This window comes from Lepidochelys olivacea, assembly GCF_965140295.1.
Source record: "Lepidochelys olivacea isolate rLepOli2 genome assembly, chromosome: 13".
Classification (NCBI taxonomy): domain Eukaryota; kingdom Metazoa; phylum Chordata; order Testudines; family Cheloniidae; genus Lepidochelys; species Lepidochelys olivacea.
In genome coordinates, this window is record NC_140423.1 from 18,084,465 (window position 1) to 18,101,730 (window position 17,266).

Here is a 17,266-nt window from a genome sequence, read left to right on the forward strand (position 1 = left end):
AAAAGGGATATAGCTCTCTGATGTCAATGGAATTTCACCCACTCACAACCAGGTCTGAATTCAGTCCAATAAGATTTTTGCTCTTTCAAAAAAAAAAAAAAGGGGGGGGGGGGAGTAAAAGAAAAGAAAAGAAAAGAACCACCACACATCTGCAAGCCGATTTGGGACTTGCAATTTGGTGAGAGGACTTTAGCATATAAAATAACCTGACCCACACCTTCTGAGTTTTGCCCTTCATTATGTACCATGCAATTAACTGTTGAACTCTTACCCAACAAATCAGTGGGACTTACAGATCACATATACCTTGCAACGTGCAGCATGACCATGAATTCAGGATCAATTTTGCAGGTCTTCACAGCTCACTATAAAATCTAGTCTCAGCATATTTTATCAGACAAATGTAAGGAACCTTAGGACAAGCTAAATTTCTTGGAATTGCTGAGAAGATGATAGATTATGATACAGTGGAGCATCTAGCAATATACAATCACAAATTTTCTTTTAAACTGAATAGATAAATATTGTATCTACTGTGCATCCTCGGACTGGTTTTCTAACTCATGTGGTTCTAGCAGAGAAAGAATAAAAATGCATTAACAACTTCCCCTAAAAACTAGCAACTCACGGGCATCATAGAAATTGCATTATTAAATCCTGTCATTCTAGACAGAGGCGTCTGTTCTTGGTACCCTGATGGATTCCTAATAAAAGTGAGGTGAGAGACTTTTCCACAGCTCCATCCTAAAGCACAGCAGGTTAGTAAATTATTGCTTTTAAGTGCAATGCTATGTGACATAGTTTGGATTGGAGTTGTTGGATCTTGCACAGTAGCAGGCATACCAGTGATGTAGACAATCTTCTGAGTTTGAGAGGAGCTTTTCAGGCAAAACTCAGGATTTTCATTGTGGCCTGAGGAAAAAAAGTACAAATTGAAATCTCAGGGCACCACAAAATATAGCTACATGTCACTGACACCATAAAGCACTAGTTCCACTGAGGAAATAATTGAGGTTACTGCACAGTTGGACTGTTAGTTTTATTGATTGGTTTTCTGCATGCATTCTAAATGCAAAGGAGGTGGGTTTTTTTGTTTGTTTAAAAATTACTGGGGACAAAATTCAGGATAACATATTTACAACTTTAAAAATATATACATAAAAGAAAAAATGACCCTCTGTTGTTATTACTACTCATAATTTTTGAAATGTAGTAGTCATTAAGATGCACACAATAACAAAAAACGTGAGGAAGTATATAAAGGAAACGTTTCAGCTTGATTTCAGATCACTTAAACTTGGGGCACAATTATGCTAGTACAAATACAGAGTCAGAGGAGCAGGCTGCTCATTGTGGAGATGGGGGGAGGTGGTGGGCATGCCATGGCGTAAAATCTTATGCGTTCTGACAAGTCCAGCATTTTTGTAAGTGACACTGTCATTGTTTTTCTAAAAGATATTGCCAGCATTAATAAGTTATAAGCTAGATACCCAGACACCATAGACACAGGAAGAGTGTCCGCAGACAGAGCCCAAACTACTAGTACAGTTTAATAAAATGAGTCAGCACCAAACAAAAGGGAGAACACCAAGGACATTTAAAAGCAGAGTTTCAAACACATACAAAAGATTGACGAGGCCATATGTCCAAAGTCAACTTCAAAAGTGGCACCCAACATTTTATGAATGCATGTTTAATGAATGTATTTCAGTTCTGGATGAGATCCTTACTCCCCCCTCTTTATGCCAGGTGAAAAGGAGCAGGGGGTGAACACAGGATCTAAACTCTCTGGATCCAGCTGGAGAAAGATTTGCCCAATGCTAGAGCTGAGGAAGAGAGCCATAAGGCTGTCTTTTGAGGATCCCCTCATAAGCCCTGGCATAGGAAGCAGGTGGGGAGTATTGGGAGCAGATTCACAGTGCATACCACTCAAGAGATTCCAGGCATTAGTTCAGTCCATAGGCAGCCAAGGACAGGCTGTGTAATTATCACAGCCACCTTCCACCCATGGCAGTCTAAATTACATTAGGGGCCACAAAACAATACAGAATCATAAAGGGGCAAAGGTGGCTTAAAGCCACTTTAGCCTCCTCCTCTCCACCTGGACTGCTAATTCTGTGTTTCACCTCTTAGAGAATCTCACCCTAAGCATTTTGCCAGCTAACACAACTGAGCTGAATACACAAATGCAGTCTTTGCATGCACAACTACTTAACACTTAACACTTGAAAGCACAATTTTGGAAGTTGGCAAATTCTGTGCCCTTAAATTTTGACAATTTTAAAGCAAATGGATGGCGTGTATTTTGGTAAATCATGAGGACGTGTTTTTCTGTGAACAACTGAGTTCCAGCTGATGCTAATTTTGCCATTTTCTGCACTTTAACACATTTGTATTACTAGTGTAGAACATTTGAAGCTTGAACCTGCAAATACTGAAGTCAGTGGGAGTTTGGCCATTGCCTTAACTAGAGCAGACTCAGGCATTTAAGATACACAAGGGTTTGGAGAGTCAAGAGAAATCTGCTTTCATGGTAATACCAAAACTGGGACTAGAGTTCAACTGGACTATAACTGATGTTGGTTTCATGAGCACAATACACATGTGTGTGTGTGTCAGGTGTTATGAAGTCATTGGCTTTGGACAGGATGAGTATATAAATTAGATGAGGATACTGATTTGTCAGATGGGATGGTTCTTAGGAAGAGGCATCAGAAAGGGTGCCTATGTATGAAATCTCAGCTTCTTTAGCAGTTTGAGAGACTCAGATGCCTACAGCACTTAACATCCAGGTCAATGGAAGTTTCGGAGCTCATACAGTTCCGTGGCTGTGAAAAAAGCTAATGTCGTCTTGGGATGCATCAGGAGAGGTATTTCCAGTAGGGATAAGGAGGTTTTAGTACCGTTATATAAGGCACTGGTGAGACCTCACCTGGAATACTGTGTGCAGTTCTGGTCTCCCATGTTTAAGAAGGATGAATTCAAACTGGAACAGGTACAGAGAAGGGCTACTAGGATGATCCGAGGAATGGAAAACTTGTCTTATGAAAGGAGACTCAGGGAGCTTGGCTTGTTTAGCCTAACTAAAAGAAGGTTGAGGGGAGATATGATTGCTCTCTATAAATATATCAGAGGGATAAATACCAGAGAGGGAGAGGAATTATTTAAACTCAATACCAATGTGGACACAAGAACAAATGGATATAAACTGGCCACTAGGAAATTTAGATTAGAAATTAGACGAAGGTTTCTAACCATCAGAGGAGTGAAGTTTTGGAATAGCCTTCCGAGGGAAGTAGTGGGGGCAAAAGATCTATCTTGCTTTAAGATTAAACTCGATAAGTTTATGGAGGAGATGGTATGATGGGATAACATGGTTTTGGTAATTAAATATTCATGGTAAATAGGCCCAATGGCCTGTGATGGGTTTTTAGATGGGGTAAGATCCAAGTTACCCGGGAAAGAATTTTCTGTAGTATCTGGCTGATGAATCTTGCCCATATGCTCAGGGTTTAGCTGATCGCCATATTTGGGGTCGGGAAGGAATTTTCCTCCAGGGCAGATTGGAAGGCCCTGGAGGTTTTTCGCCTTCCTCTGTAGCATGGGGCACGGGTCACTTGCTGGAGGATTCTCTGCTCCTTGAGGTCTTCAAACTACAATTTGAGGACTTCAATAGCACAGATATAGGTGTGAGGTCTTTTTTAGGAGTGGTGGGTGAAATTCTGTGGCCTGCATTGTGCAGGAGGTCAGACTAGATGATCATAATGGTCCCTTCTGACCTAAATATCTATGAATCTATGAATCTATGAGTTCGAGAAGTGATTGTATTACTAAGAGCAGGAGGGTCTGCAGTGTATGACTTGGAACTTGGAAACTAAGTTACAACTGACCTAGGAAAGAAGACGAAGAAAGATATAGTAATGCTGGAAGAATGGAAAAGAGGTTCTGAGTTTTCATTGGCTAGTGATATTATGACTATCATTGACATCTTCTGGATCATGACTAAAAATATATGTATTCATTTACCCTGGTTCTAATTGGTATCTAGATACTTACAGTAAATGGTCCCCATAACAGTAGTATCTGAGCACCTCCCAAACATTAATGAATTTAACCTCATTGTAGTGTTGTGGGAAGTACCATCATCCCTGTTTTACAGATAGGGAACTGAGAATTTCAGTGATTGCCCAAGGTCACCCAAGAAGCCTGAGGCAGAGCCAAGGATAGAACCCAGGTCTCCTAAATCCCACCCCAGTCTCAAACCACAAGGCCATCCTTTCTCTCAATTACATCAGTTAAACTAGTGGAAATGGGGAAGCAGTCAAGGAGACTGTAAAGAAACCAGAAAAAAATCCAGGAAGAAACATACAGAACAAGAAGAAATGGCTAGACAGGGAGGACATAATTAATGAACAACTAGCAAAAAAGTAAACATTAAAGAGAATTCAGAAATAGCTGAGATTAGAGATCCTGGAAGACCTAAGCAATAGATATAATTATAGCTCAAACCTACAGGGATATGAAGAGAGCAAATAGATAGCAGAATTTCGTACATACCATCTGAGCAGAAGGATTTTAACACTGAGATGGTAAATTAAATCCCAAAAGGTTAAAAACTTATCAGTGCAAATAGGAAGATTTCAGCTAGCTAGACACAACCTGAGATTGGCTGGGCCAGATTCTCATCTATGGATACATTTACATTGCAGCTAGGAATGTGCTGCTTAGCTTGGGTAAACAGACTCACATTAAGAAAAGGAGTACTTTTGGCACCTTAGAGACTAACCAATTTATTTGAGCATGAGCTTTCGTGAGCTACAGCTCACTTCATCGGATGCATACCGTGGAAACTGCAGCAGACTTTATATATACACAGAGAATATGAAACAATACCTCCTCCCACTCCACTGTCCTGCTGGTAATAGCTTATCTAAAGTGATCATCAGGTTGGGCCATTTCCAGCACAAATCCAGGTTTTCTCACCCTCCACCCCCCCACACAAATTCACTCTCCTGCTGGTGATAGCCCATCCAAAGTGACAACTCTTTACACAATGTGCATGATAATCAAGTTGGGCAAATCCAGGTTCTCTCACCCCCTCACCCCCCTCCCAAAACCCACACACACAAACTCACTATCCTGCTGGTAATAGCTCATCCAAAGTGACCATTCTCCCTACAATGTGCATGATAATCAAGGTGGGCCATTTCCAGCACAAATCCAGGTTTTCTCACATCCCCCCCACCCCCATACACACACAAACTCACTCTCCTGCTGGTAATAGCTCATCCAAACTGACCACTCTCCAAGTTTAAATCCAAGTTAAACCAGAACATCTGGGGGGGGGGGGGGTAGGAAAAAACAAGAGGAAATAGGCTACCTTGCATAATGACTTAGCCACTCCCAGTCTCTATTTAAGCCTAAATTAATAGTATCCAATTTGCAAATGAATTCCAATTCAGCAGTTTCTCGCTGGAGTCTGGATTTGAAGTTTTTTTGTTTTAAGATAGCGACCTTCATGTCTGTGATTGTGTGACCAGAGAGATTGAAGTGTTCTCCGACTGGTTTATGAATGTTATAATTCTTGACATCTGATTTGTGTCCATTTATTCTTTTACGTAGAGACTGTCCAGTTTGACCAATGTACATGGCAGAGGGGCATTGCTGGCACATGATGGCATATATCACATTGGTGGATGTGCAGGTGAACGAGCCTCTGATAGTGTGGCTGATGTTATTAGGCCCTGTGATGGTGTCCCCTGAATAGATATGTGGGCACAATTGGCAATGGGCTTTGTTGCAAGGATAAGTTCCTGGGTTAGTGGTTCTGTTGTGTGGTATGTGGTTGTTGGTGAGTATTTGCTTCAGGTTGCGGGGCTGTCTGTAGGCAAGGACTGGCCTCACATTAGCTTTGCTTGAGTTAGCACATTGAAAACAGCTGTGTAGCAGGGGTAGCACAGGCAGAAGCTTGGCTCGCTGCCTGTGTACAAACCCACCTGGACCCTGGGTACTTACTCGGATGGTGCCTGAGCTGCCCTCTGAGCTACTCATGCTGCACTGCTATTTTTAGCACACTAGCTTGGGCACAGCTAGTGCATGTCTGCACTCCAGCGTAGAGAACGTGGCAGTGTAAGTCCCCTTTACAACGCTCTGGCAGTACAAAGGGACTACACAGTGACTGGAAATATAAGGCTTCTGTACACTGCCATAAGGGGACTTAGTGTAACTGAAAATCATGTCCTTTAAGTAGTAAGAACCTCATGCTGCAAAATAAGTATGTGGCTGTATCATAGGATTCATTACTTAGGATGTACCCAAATACAGGAGTTTAAGAGTTCATTCTGAATATAAGAGAATCTGACTAAGCAGCTAAAGAATTAACTGGGTAGAAATTAGACCTAGAGAGAGAAACCAACACAAATCCCAAAGAGCAAATTTTTCCACAGAGCAAATTTTGGTAAGATGTGGGAAATGGTGAAATGAAATGAACAAAGCAGTCAAAGTGAAAAGAAAGTGTGTGAAGATAAATTAAGGACTGCGCTAGCCTCATGTATCCCACAACCAATAATAAATATACTAGGATTTAAAAAAGATAAATATTTATGAACAACAATGTGCAAAGAGTAATCAAGATTATGAAAGAGGCTGTGGGGAGGTATAAAACATAAGACAGCAAGAACTGGAGAGGTGACAGAATGGAGCCCAGAGTATAAATATGATAAGAAAGGCTAAGGTGGAGAAAGAAAGGAAGATTGCACATACATTTAAGATAAATAGTAGGACATTTGTCAAGCACATGAAGAATGAGATGTCAATGAAAAGGGGAATAAAACCCTTGAGACATCTAGCGTAATTTATCAACAGCACAAGATAATACTGTTAAAATATAATTACTTAATTATTTGGGTCTGTGTTCACAAAGGAGGATTTGTAGAGAACTATCAGACAGACATATCACCCATTGGAATAAAACAAAACTCTGAAGGAGGTCATCTATAAAACCAAAACATATGGACCTCAATCCTCAGCTCTGGTTGCACTGCAGACAGCACAGGATCTTATGCAGGAGGCAAAGGTAGTTATAACCATGTTTGCCCTCCTCCAAAGTCCCCAGCTGCTGGGAGCTGATTTGGCCTCCAGTGTAAATTAGAGCTATCTCAGGGCTGCTGTAACTTAAGGCAGACTGCAGCAGATCTCAAGGGGACATTGAGAGAACTCGGTATCAGAGTACATTAGGTCCTAGCCACATCCCTTCCCACCTACTATTCCATTAAGAATAGGATGGAGTGGAATAGAGTCAGATATACCATCTTTACCTCATCCAGGATTCCCCTATGCCAGGGGAATCTTCAGCTAGCCAGACACTTAGGCCAATTGAAGCAGTGCAATGCAGGCTCATTGGATCCCAAAATCTGGCCCATTAAGAGTCAAAATTCCATGATCAAGAGGAAGCCACCAAAAAGCAACAAGAACCTTTAAGAATCTACATCTTCCTCTTTGGGAAAAGAAAATGTACCAAATAGTATGGTGAAGTCTGAGTGTAGCTCTGGTGTTAACAAGTTAATTTCAAACACATCTGGAAGGAGACTAAACTGTGATAACATGAATTTCCAATGTTATCAATGGAGTAAACACTTCCTCACTGTTGTGAGTGTATAAAAGTTACAGATACAAGTAAATAATTTGCAAAAAATAATTTATCAAATTATGATCACAGAATGTTTTTATTGTATGCTTATTTGACAGAATTTTGTGTAATTTTCATTCCCTCTATGGCAGTGGTGCGCAACCTGCGGTCCGAATGCAGCCCGTCAGGGTAATCCGCTGGCAGACAGCGAGACAGTTTGTTTCCATTGACCGTCTGCAGGCACGGCCACCCGCAGCTCCCAGTGGCCGCAGTTCGTCGTTCCCGGCCAAAGGGAGGTGTGGGAAGCAGTGGCCAGCACATCCCTGTGGCCCACGCTGCTTCCTGCAGCTCCCATTGGCCGGGAACGGCGAACCACGGCCACTGGGAGCTGCGGGCGGCCATGCCTGCAGATGGTCAACATAAACAAACTTTCTCGCAGCCTGCCAGTGGATTACCCTTATGGGCCACGTGCAGCCTGCTGGCCACAGGTTGCCCACCACTGACTTAAGTGCTTTGCTGAATAGGGATGGACTGCTGCAATGGGGCCTCCAGCTCCTAAGGACTCCAAAAATATTATGCCAGAAAAGGGGGGGAAGGGGATTGGGGAAGGAGGCAGGAGATTCAAAATGTTTTCATGAAGAAAATACCATGAATATAATTAACATAAATAAATGAAGCAAATAACATTTAAAAATAGGCATTTAAAATAAATGATTCTATTCAGATGTTTATATTAATAATAAAATGTATTAATAATTCAAAATATCACCATAAGAAGATAAAAATTACAAAAGAAGAAACAAGTAAAATTATACCGCAATAGGTATTTCAAAGAGTAATTGGATATATATTTTAATAATATTTGAAGAGGGCGCAGGTAAAGCATTCTATCACGAATCAGAATGCTAGGCTTTTATATTTAGCTGACTGTTCCCTCTGCCCCCAACAGAAACAGTCCCTGCCACTTTGAGTTCTTAGGGTACAAAACAGATCACTGTTACTGTGACAGTCACAGTTGCTTAAGGACTTGCTCTCTTCATTGTTTATTTTGCAGGATGCTAATAAGCCCCACCATTTCCTGCTGCTTTCTACCCCCCTGTTGACTGCTGATTTTTAAAGCTTCCTTCTTCCCCTCTACCAGAAAATCTACATATGATGCCTGGAAAGTGGGGAACATCTTGGCCTTGTTAGATAACACAAGAGGAGGGTGAATAATCCAGCAATGAAGAAGTGTATTGAAAGGAAAAAGGGGAAAAACATCCACTTTGGCAAGAAAAGTGTCTCAAATGCAGCACAGCAATAAAGAAGAAACTTTCTCCCTCATACATCCAGTGCTGATCTTATTGCTGTAGTAGGGACAGAGGGTGGTGGTTGTTTGAAGAGATCACAATTAAAGTGAGAAGTTGCACAGGTTGTCTTTGTATTAATATATCTTCCTATTTAGTTGGGAGCCTAGTCAGATGAACACTCTGGTGCCCTGCGCCTACAGGAGAGAAACAACAGAATTTGAATCTTTGGTAATTGCAAAATAGAGTAGGCAGGTTTTTAATGCTCAGTGACATTTTTATTTCCTCCTGTGCCTTAGGGACTTTAGTTATCCCTATACATAATAGTATTTACCTACCTCACAGGGTGTTTAGAGCAGTGGTGGGCAACCTGCAGCCCACGGGCCAAAAATGGCCCATCATGGTAATCTGCTGGCGGACTGTGAGACAGTTTGTACATTGACTGTCCGCAGGAACGGCCCCCCGCAGCTCCCAGTGGCTGCAGTCCGTCATTCCCAGTCAATGGGAGCTGCAGGAAGTGGCAGCCAGCACGTCCCTGTGGTCTGTGCCACTTCCCGCAGCTCCCATTGACCAAGAACAGCGGATTGCAGCCACTGGGAGCTGCGGGCAGCGGTGCCTGAGGAAGGTCAATGTAAACAAATTGTCTCACGGCCCGCTAGCAGATTACCCTGATGGGCCGCGTGCGTCCCGTGGGCTGCAGGTTGCCCACCTCTGGTTTAGAGGATCAATTCATGTTTCTAAGGCACTTTGAAAAACTAAAGTACTATCTAGTCAGAGTACTAGTTATTGTTAGTATTGCAGTACCTGGGTCTTATGAAACAACAGATCCACCATAGGGAATTATACATTTTTAAAAACATAAGTGGTGTTAGATCTCTAGTTTTTCCTATGTAAATAGCTTAGAGTGTACATGTTAAAGCTGTCAGGGCTATGCAGTAGGGAAAAATAATTGACCAATTCAGGTATAGTTTCTGCACCTGATTTACATTTCTGTCCATTTACCTAGCATAAATAACTCACCCATAAAAACATAATAATTGCATCCATTCTGGTATATCGATATCCTCCTTTTCTACTGAGGGACGCCCAAGCTGTAAGGCTGGGATGATCTGTGATAATAGTTTCAGGCTAGGTAGGGTGCAGTATGTCTTCCTACCGTACAGAAATGAAGACCTGAGGCAGTCTGTAAATCTGACATGCTCTTGGGTTATGAGCAAAAATTGAAAAGGGTTGAGCAGTGTCAATTATTTAGTGCCGACTGCAATGCTCTGGGTATAAATGTAGATGATACACGGCAACTTTGGCAGGAGATGGATTATCAAACAGTTAGTGAGCTGTAGCTCACGAAAGCTTATGCTCAAATAAATTGGTTAGTCTCTAAGGTGCCACAAGTACTACTTGTTCCAATGAGGGTTCAAATATGGTCCATAATCTCTCATTTGCATTATAGATTTAACAAGATGATGTCCAAAGGGAAATTTGCACCCAAGACAAGTTTAGCAAAGTTCCTGCTCCCCTCAACCACAGGATGTTCCTTTTTGGTTCTCCAGGCAGGGCTAGCTACCTACAGACCTCAGGGGTCCCAGTTTGAATCTCAGCTGTGGCAATGTGTAGGAAAAACAAAGTGGACCAGATACTCTTCCCACACCATTTGTATGCCAGGACCATAATAAATCAACTCCCTTCGGTGGAATAACTCCTGATTTACACTGCCATAGCAGAATGGAGAATCAGGCCTCAGAGCCTCGCCATGAGACTCTGTAATAGGTTAAAAGCCACTCAGGAGTCTGATCACCATGTGGCATACTGAAGTTTTAAGAATTTTTAAGTCTGAGAGACTTCATTTTAATACAACAACACTCTCCTTGTGAATTTAAAATAGCATTTTTCATGTTTAATTTTGTTTGCATTCCCAGGCAAGCAGACATTTGGTTGCACAGCTTTTCCCTGTAACCCACAGTTCCTCAGGCAATGGAAAATGCACTGATGCATGTGCATATCCCAGAATCTGATTTAGCAGCACTTTCAATGGGAGTTTTCTTGAGTAAGAACTTCAGGATTGGACCCTGCAAAGGAAAGAGTCTTCATTTGAAACATAAAACGCAACCTCTACTGTACAGCTCAAAGGATGCCTTGGGGTTGCAGTTTCTAGAAAGGACTCTCCCTACAGATGTATTCAGGTTTCTCTTGAATAAAAGAGACTGGTCACAGTGCTTCCACTATCCTCCTGTGCTTGTTTGAGCACTGCCCATAGAACTGAAAAATCCCAGCTTCTCCACAGTTCTTGTGCCTTTTGCACTAGGATTTTACCACATAACACCGCAAACAATAGACTTCCCCATTCACCAGTCTGAAATTAGAGTGCTGTCTTTATGAGGAGCTAATGTTCAGCTATAGAACAGGCTTCTATTGTAGACTGGTCAGGGAAATGTCAGACTTCTAATTTTACCCTTACTTTTCGAGTAATTGGCTGCAGGTCACAAAAGGTTATTGTTCTTTATTACAACTGTCATCAAGACCTCAAGTAAATAACATTCTGTCTGATACCCTCAAATTCTAGGGGAATTTGGGATTGATCTTGGGTAGAAATCCTGCATTTCTGAAGCAGGTCTAAGCCTGCCTTCTTATTGGAGTCTTTCCCACATAGAAACCTATGATGCACATTGCAGCTTTATTTCTGTCTGAGGCTGCTGCTTCTTCAGCTGGCATTTGGGTGTTAGGCAATTTAAGTCAATTTCCCAACAGCATGAGAAATAGGGCCTGATCTGAAGCCTAATGAAGTCAGTAGAAAGACTTCCATTGACTTCAATGGGCTTTGGATAGGGTTGTCAACGCTCCAGGATTGTCCTGGAGTCACCAGGAATTAAAGATTAACCTTTAATTAAAGATTATGCCGTGATGAAATCTCCAGGAATTCCTCCAACCAAAGTTGGCAACCCTAGATCAGGCCCATACTGAAGAATTAGGGAGAAAAATAATATGCAATGAAAACACAGTCCAAAACATTTGGCAGAGTGCAGAGCAAATGGATGTGCATTCATTCCTGCTGTGTCTCTCATTAACAGATACACAGCTAGTTACATTTAAAGTGCTATTGGTCCTACATTTCTTTGCCACCTTGTAAGCTTTATTACTGTTGGGTCAGATCTTTAACTGGCATACACTGAATAGCTCCATTGATTTAAATAGGGCTATACCAATTTACACAGGCTGGGGATCTGGACTATTATTTCTAAAACAGATTAAGGCCCACATTTTAAAAAGTATTTAGGCATTGCTGCATCAACATTGCAACACCTTACTGATTTAGGAGCCTAAATCTCATTTTCGTTTAGGAGCCTAAGAGTATGTCTACACTGGAAACTTCAAAGCGCTCCCGCGGCAGCACTTTGAAGTGCGAGTGTGGTCACACGCGACTGCTGGGAGACAGCTCTCCCAGCACTCCAGGTAATCCACCTCCACAAGGAGCCTGTCTACACTAGCGCTTCAAAGCACTCAGACTTGCTGAGCTCAGGGTGGTGATTTTTCATACCCCTGAGCCAGCAAGTTAGAGCACTATAAAATGTAAGTGTAGACATACCCTTAATCCCATCAACTGTCAATGTGCTTCAATCCCTTTTGAAACTGAGTTTTAGGCCTCTAAGAGTACGTCTACACTACGAAATTAGGTCGAATTTATAGAAGTCAGTTTTTTAGAAATCGTTTTTATATAGTCGATTGTGTGTGTCCCCACACAAAATGCTCTAAGTGCATTAAGTGCATTAACTCAGTGAAGTGCTTCCACAGTACCGAGGATAGCATCGACTTCCGGAGTGTTGCACTGTGGATAGCTGTCCCACAGTTTCTGCAGTCTCTGCCACCCATTGGAATTCTGCGTTGAGATCCCAGTGCCTGATGGGGCAAAAAACATTGTTGCAGGTAGTGCTGGGTACCTGTCGTCTGGCTCTCCCTCCTTCCCTCCCTCCGTGAAATCAATGGCAGACAATCGTTTCGCGCCTTTTTTCCTGAGTTACCTGTGCAGACGCCATACCACGGCAAGCATGGAGCCCTCTCAGTTCACTGTCACCCTATGTCTCCTGGGTGCTGGCAGACGTGGTACTGCATTGCTACACAGCAGCAGCAACCCATTGCCTTGTGGCAGCAGATGGTGCAATAGGCCTGATAACCATCATCATCATGTCCAAGGTACTCCTGGCCGCCTCGGTAAGGTCGGTCAGGAGCACCTGGGCAGACATGGGCGCAGGAACTAAATTAGGAGTGACTCGACCAGGTCATTCTCTTTAGTCCTGCCGGCAGTCCTATTGTACCATCTTCTGCCGAGCAGCCAGGAGATGTGGATGGCTAGCAGTCTTACTGCACCATCTGCTGCCAGCCAAAGATGTAAAAGATAGATGGAGTGGATCAAAACAAGAAATAAACCACATTTGTTTTGTATTCATTTGCTCCCCCTGCCCTCCCACCGTGAAATCAACGGCCGACAATCGTTTTGGTGAGGTCTGTCAGGGGCATCTTGAAAAGTTTAATGGAGATTCAGTCCTGCCTGAAATACCAGGGGGGGAGGGATAGCTCAGTGGGTTGAGCATTGGCCGGCTAAACCCAGGGTTTTGAGTTCAATCCTTGAGGGGGCCATTCTGTGTGACAGTTGTTTTTCTTTCTCCTTGATGTAAAGCCACCACCTTTGTTGATTTTAATTCACTGTAAGCCAACCCTGTAAGCCATTTCTTCAGTTGCCCCTCCCTCCTTCAGAGCAACGGCAGACAATCGTTCCGCGCCTTTTTTCCATGCAGATGCCATACCACGGCAAGTATGGAACCCGCTCAGATCACTTTGGAAATTAGGAGCACATTAAACACCACACACATTATCCAGCAGTATATGCAGCACCAGAACCTGGCAAAGCGAAACTGGGCGAGTAGGCAATGTCAGCGCGGTGATGAGAGTGATGAGGACATGGACACAGACTTCTCTCAAAGCACGGGCCCTGGCAATCATGGTGCTAATGGGGAAGGTTCATGCGGTGGAACGCAGATTCTGGGCCCAGGAAACAAGCACAGACTGGTGGGACTGCATAGTGTTGCAGATCTGGGATAATTCCCAGTGGCTGCGAAACTTTCGCATGCGTAAGGGCACTTTCATGGAACGTTGTGACTTGCTTTCCCCTGCCCTGAGGTGCAAGAATACCAAGATGAGAGCAGCCCTCACAGTTGAGAAGCGAGTGGCAATAGCCCTGTGGAAGCTTGCCAGACAGCTACTGGTCAGTCAGGAATCAATTTGAAGTGGGCAAATCTACTGTGGGGGCTGCTGTGATCCAAGTAGCCCACGCAATCAAAGATCTGCTGATATCAAGGGTAGTGACCCTGGGAAATGTACAGGTCATAGTGGATGGTTTTGCTGCAGTGGGATTCCCTAACTGTGGTGGGGCCATTGACAGAACCCATATCCCTATCTTGGCACCGGAGCATCAAGGTAGTGAGTACATAAACCGCAAGGGGTACTTTTCAAGAGTGCTGCAAGCTCTGGTGGATCACAAGGGACGTTTCACCAACATCAACATGGGATGGCCGGGAAAGGTACATGACGCATGCATCTTCAGGAACTCTAGTCTGTTTCAAAAGCTGCAGGAAGGGACTTTATTCCCAGACCAGAAAATAACCGTTGGGGATGTTGAAATGCCTGTAGTTATCCTTGGGACCCAGCCTACCCCTTAATGCCATGGCTCATGAAGCCATACACAGGCAGCCTGGACAGTAGTCAGGAGCTGTTCAACTACAGGCTGAGCAAGTGTCGAATGGTGGTAGAATGTGCATTTGGATGTTTAAAAGCATGCTGGCGCAGTTTACTGACTTGGTTAGACCTCAGCGAAACCAATATTCCCATTGTTATTACTGCTTGCTGTGCACTCCACAATATCTGTGAGAGAAAGGGGGAGATGTTTATGGTGAGGTGGGAGGTTGAGGCAAATCGCCTGGCTGCTGGTTACGTGCAGCCAGACACCAGGGCAGTTAGAAGAGCACAGGAGGATGCAGTGCGCATCAGAGAAGCTTTGAAAACCAGTTTCACGACTGGCCAGGCTACGGTGTGAAAGTTCTGTTTGTTTCTCCTTGATGAAACCCCCCCGCCCTTGGTTCACTCTACTTCCCTGTAAGCTAACCACCCTCTCCTCCTCCCTTCGATCACTATTTGCAAAGGCAATAAAGTCATTGTTGCTTCACATTCATGCATTATTTATTAATTCAACACACAAACAGGGGGATAACTGCCAAGGTAGCCCGGGAGGGGTGGTGGAGGAGGGAAGGACAAGGCCACACAGCACTTTAAAAGTTTAAAACTTTAAAACTTATTGAATGCCAGCCTTCTGTTGCTTGGGCAACCCTCTGGGGTGGAATGGCTGGATCCGGAGGCCCCCACACTGTGTTCTTGGGTATCTGGGTGAGGAGGCTATGGAACTTGGGGATGGGGGCGGTTGGTTACACAGGGGCTGTAGCAGCGGTCTGTGCTCCTGCTGCCTTTCCTGCAGCTCAACCATATGGTGGAGCATATTAGTTTGATCCTCCAGCAGCCTCAGCATTGAATCCTGCCTCCTCTCATCACGCTGCCGCCACCTTTCAGCTTCAGCCCTCTCTTCAGCCCGCCACTTACTCTCTTCAGCCCGCCACCTCTCCTCCCAGTCATTTTGTGCTTTCCTGCACTCTGACATTGTCTGCCTCCACACATTCGTCTGTACTCTGTAAGTGTGGGAGGACAGCATGAACTCAGAGAACATTTCATTGTGAGTGCGTTTTTTTCGCCTTCTAATCTTCACTAGCCTCTGGGAAGGAGAAGACCCTGTGATCCTTGAAACACATGCAGCTGGTGGAGAAAAAAAGGGACAGTGGTATTTAAAAAGACACATTTTATAGAACAATGGGTACACTCTTTCACGGTAAACCTTGCTGTTAAGATTACATATATAGCACATGTGCTTTCATTACAAAGTCACATTTTGCCTCCCCCCACCACGTGACTAGCCCCTCCCTCTTTCCCCCTCCCCATGGCTAACAGCGGGGAACATTTCTGTTCAGCCACAGGCAAACAGCCCAGCAGGAACGGGCACCTCTGAGTGTCCCCTTAAGAAAAGCATCCTATTTCAACCAGGTGACCATGAATGATATCACTCTCCTGAGGATAATACAGAGAGATAAAGAACAGATGTTATTTGAACGCCAGCAAACATACACTGCAATGCTTTGTTCTACAATGATTCCCGACTATGTGCTACTGGCCTTGAGCAGTGTAAAAGTGTCCTACCATGGTGGACGGAATAAGGCTGCCCTCCACCGAAACCTTTTGCAAAGGCTTTGGGAGTACATCCAGGAGAGTTGCGAATGCCAGGGCAAATTAATCATTAAACATGCTTGCTTTTAAACCATGTATACTATTTAAAAAGGTACACTCACCAGAGGTCCCTTCTCCGCCTGGCGGGTCTGGGAGGCAGCCTTCGGTGGGTGCAGGGAAGTACTGGCTCCAGGTCGAGGGTAAGAAACAGATCCTGGCTGTCGGGAAAACCAGTTTCCCCACTTGCTTGCTGTGAGCTATCATCTTCCTCATCCCCAAAACCTGCTTCCATGTTGCCTCCATCTCCGCTGAAGGAGTCAAACAACACGGTTGGGGTAGTGGTGGCTGAACCCCCTAAAATGGCATGCAGCTCATCATACAAGCGGCATGTTTGGGGCTCTGACCCGGAGCGGCCGTTCGCCTCTCTGGTTTTCTGGTAGGCTTGCCTCATCTCCTTAAGTTTCACGCAGCACTGCTTCGGGTCCCTGTTATGGCCCCTGTTCTTCATGCCCTGGGAGATTTTGACAAATATTTTGGCATTTCGAAAACAGGAACGGAGTTCTGATAGCACGTATTCCTCTCCCCATACAGCGATCAGATCCCATACCTCCTGTTCGGCCCATGCTGGAGCTCTTTTGCGATTCTGGGACTCCATCATGGTCACCTCTGCTGATGATCTCTGCATGGTCACCTCTGCTGATGAGATCTGCACTCACCTGCAGCTTGCCACGCTGGCAAAAAAGGAAATGAAATTCAAAAGTTCGCGGGCCTTTTCCTGTCTACCTGGCCAGTGTATCTGAGTTGAGAGTGCTGTCCAGAGTGGTCACAATGGAACACTCTGGGATAGCTCCCGGAGGCCAATACCGTCTAATTGCGTCCACAGTACCCCAAATTCGACCCGGCAAGGTCGATTTCAGCACTAATCCCCTTGTCGGGGGTGGAGGAAGGAAATCGATTTTAAGAGCCCTTTAAGTCAAAAAAAAAAAGGGGCTTCATCGTGTGGACGGGTGCAGGGTTAAATAGATTTAACGCTGCAAAA